The following is a 4,162-nucleotide window of genomic DNA, read 5'->3' as shown; positions in this document are numbered from 1 at the left end:
TAATTTTTTAAGGGATATTTTAATTTATATGATTAAATAAAGCCAAAATAGTCATTAGACGTTAAAATTAGGTTTACAAGCACATAGGTGCTCTCTAACCTTGGAAAAATCAGAGGAGGTGCTCTCCATCATGAGGAATCAACCCTAAAAATTTCAAGTCCTGGTGATTAGTATTTAATCATGATGAATTAAAATACCTCAGAGAGTATTTAATTAATTAAAAATCATAAACTTGGAAAATAATTTTTCTTTTTATCCAATTTATTTTCCTCTGTTCACTGAGCAAGAGGGTATTTTTCTTTTATTTTTATGATTTTTTTATGCAAAGTTAGGATTTTTTAAAAATTAGATATTAAAATAAATAAAAAATCTCCCTATTTATCTACTTATCCACGTGGCACCACCTCAACCTCGTCCGCTCCGAGGTCTCCATGTGGCGCTCCTCCATTTGATGCCGCCAGCCACATAGTCGCCTCGTCAGCCCGCCTTTTCGCTCCATCTGCTCGTCCAACGCGATCATAACCGTCTATGGAATAAACACGCGATCGGACGAAACTCAGTCATCGTCCCCAAGTGACTTAACTCGACAATCGTTCACACTAAAACCTTAAGAGCTTCGCCTAAACTTAACCAAACTCCATGGGGTTTGTTTCTAAACCTTCATCTACTCAAGACGAACATATCTATATGGTTTATCAAGCATGAAATCAAACCATTACACATAGAGAATCGAAAGAGGCTCGGGCTAGGGTTAGAGCTCAATATCTTTGTTTGAGAGGGGAGGCCTCAATCAGATGGTTGTGATAGTTTTGATTGGGTCCAACGAACCTCGAGATGAAGTCTCAGGCCCTGGTGAATTTTCTAGCTATGTTTTTTTTATCAAACTCAATTATAGTTGTTGGACTAGAGCTATGCTAGGGGCTGTTTGAGAGGGGGCTTTTGTGTGGAATCAACTCCTCTCATTGTAGGGATGGTGTGTGTACAGTTAATTGGAGTTTGGTTCACTGTGGAGTTGTGGAGAGGAATGTCTTGGTTTTGGCTTGATTTTGAGCTCAAATTTGAACTCTCACAGAGAGAACTAGAGGGGGAAGATGGTTAGCTTGGGCTTAGGAAAGCTTGGAGAGTCTCTGGTGAGATTTTGGTAGAGTTTCCCCTAGGATTTTGGTTAGCTCATTTTTTAGCCATGGAGAAGGTGGTTTATATATAGGGGATTAGGGTGGAGCTCAAGGCTTCAATTTGGGTTCAATTAAGTGCTTATGTGGAGGGCTTCAAAATGTTAAATACCAATCAGAGTTGGACACATTGGATGGGTGAAATTGAGTTTGAGTTTGAGCATGGAGGATCTCATTTTTGGTGTTTTCCGACCACTGGGCCGGCCGGCAGGGCCAGGGGTGGTGGTTAGAGGAGTCAGGTGAGCCAAAGGGAGGGTTAATTATAATTAACCCTTAATGGGTTGTCATGATGGTGGAGATATCTTCGCTTAGACACAAAAATGGGATGAAATCCCTTAATTTAGGGAACCATTGGTCCATAGCCCACCTTGGCTGGTTTAGGTGGGTCTAGGCTGGTCACTAGGGTGTACTTGGTGGCTGTGGTGTCATCAATTTGGTCATTTTGACATGGCTAGGTCAATTTTGGTGAAGAAATTCAATTTGGGTCAAATTGGCATGAAGTTGGGTTTGTAGGCTAGCCATGACATTGAGCCCAATTGATTGATCAATTTGGTATTGATATTTGTCATGAAGAGTTTAGAAAAGATTTGGGGTGATTTTGAATTAATGTGGTGGGTCAATTTGAAGGAATTTGGACATTTGATGAATTTGGGTATGTTGAGCTAGACTTGGGCTTAGGTTGGGCTAGAGTTAGGCTAAGTCCAAATTGATTGTTGAAAATGATCTAGGAGAATATCATGAAGAGTTTTTCAACATAAATTGGGTGCCAATTTTGGGGTTATGACAATCAATTTGGTGGAATTTGGAGACAGGGAATTTGGGCATGTAGCTAAATTGGGGCAAATTTAGAGATTTTGAATTTTGGTTGAAATTGAGTGGAGAAATTGAGTGGAATTGAGGCTGGAGCAAGGCTAATTGAGGGCTTAATTTGATTAGTAGAAATGTTAGGAAAAGTTTGGGATCCAAATTGTCACAATTGAGTGGGTTATGGGGTTCAATTGGGTGAGATTGGGTCATATGGTCAAAATTGGGGGTTTTGGTTTGTATTAAAATTGGGCTCAAAGCATGGGTTGATTAAGCTTGGATTTGGTTTGAAATGATCATAGACATGATGAATTTGAGTTTATAATAAAAATTAGAGGGAATTGGGATTAAATTGATGGACATTTGAGATGAATTGGGGTAATTGGGCCTTTAAAGGTAATTTGGGGGTTTTGGTCAAATTGGGTTCAATTATAGGGTCCATATTAGTTTTGGGGGCATTTGGGATGATTTTGGAGGCTTTGGAAGAGTTTGGGCCACCTAGGGCATTTTTGTAATTTTGGCAAATTTGGTGATATTTTGGTAATTTTGGCAACTTTGGGTGGTTTTGGGCAATTTGGATGGTTTGAAATGATTTTTGCACGAATTTGGGTATTTTTGGTGAAATTGGAATTTTTAGCCAAATTTAGGGTTTGGGGGTGTTTAGGTTATTTGGGAAAATTTGTGGGGCAAAAGATTAAGTTGGATATTTTGGTAAAATTGGGGTGCCAACCACCCTTTGTGAGTCTTGGACCAATGGAATCCCCATTTGGGTCCTCTATGTACTGGTCCTAGCTAAACCCTAGCCTAGGGCTAGTGGGTTTAGGGGACCATCTACATGGTCTCCCAAAGGATCAAGGGATCAAAGTCAACAAAGTTTAGGCTTAGGGTTGTGAGTGAAAGTGAGTGTAAGTGAATAAACCAACTCCAGACCAACTCCCAAGGTCAACCTTAAGGCCAAGTAGTCCTATGGGGATGCCCTTTGAGCTCTCCCATATTGACCCCACCTAATAAGTGCTAGAGGTTATGACCAATATATAAAACTTCAAGTTAAGAAAAGAAGAGTTTTGAGTTTTTAATGGTGAGGGCTCCTTTTCTAGTCTTCTAGGAATAGTCAACTTGAAAGTCCTATGGCTAGACCCTAGGCTACTAAAGAGAACAAACTAAACCTCAACCAAAAGTGAGGTCATCAAATGGACCCCCAATAGGTGTGGTGTCCCGGGCAAGCACACCGCATGTATTGGCGTTGACCGATGAGATCAACAAAACCAATACACGTTTCTAAGTCAACAGATCTAGAATGAAGTGTAGAATTGAGTGACAGTTCTTTCCACTGGGGAGTAACAGATACTCTCGCTGGGGAAGAGAAAGAATATTACGAGAATAAGCATCGGGCAAACCGACAGTCCTAGTAAAGAGTTGATTTGAGTTGAATATTTCAAAATCCCCTTTGAATTTTGATTTCAATTCAATAATCTCAAGGAGATAGAATTATGCTCGAGGAAGCCAGATTGAGTGGAAAGTGCAAGGACTCACATCTAACTCAAGAGGAGACAAAAGTGCAAAGATGGGGGAATAGGGCTTGAAGAGACCTACCCCGAATGGAAAGATGAGAATAGGGCTTGAAGAGGCCTACCCCGAATGTAAAGATGGGAATAGGGCTTGAAGAGACCTACCCCGAATGCAGAGATGGGAATATGGCTTGAAGAGGCCTACTCTGAATGTAGAGATAGGAATAGGGCTTGAAGAGGCCTACCTCGAATGCAGAGATGAGAATGGAGCTTGAAGAGGCCTACCCCGAATGCAGATATGGGAATAGGGCTTGAAAAGGCCTACCCCAAATGTAAAGATGAGAATAGGGCTTGAAGAGGCCTATCCCAAATGTAAGGATGGGAATAGGGCTTGACGAGGCCTATCTAGAATGCAAATATGGGAATATGGCGTAAAGAGGCCTACCCCAAATGCAAGGATGAGAATCTGAATTTAGGCACTAACCCCGAGAATAGCATGAAAACAGTGTAGAGAGCCTATGTTGTTGAGTTCATAAATATTTGTTATGTGAAAATTGACGTTGGTGAGGGAAATTTGTGAGACTTTATGCAGAGTATGAAACTTCATGGGGATGTGAAGAAGTTGGTGCAGACAAGGATAATCGTACTGTGCAACCAAAGAGTAAGAGAGCTCAAACT

Source organism: Phalaenopsis equestris, unplaced genomic scaffold (genome assembly GCF_001263595.1).
Source record: "Phalaenopsis equestris unplaced genomic scaffold, ASM126359v1 Scaffold001045, whole genome shotgun sequence".
NCBI classification, from domain to species: Eukaryota; Viridiplantae; Streptophyta; class Magnoliopsida; order Asparagales; family Orchidaceae; genus Phalaenopsis; species Phalaenopsis equestris.
Note: the sequence above shows the minus strand (reverse complement) of the source record.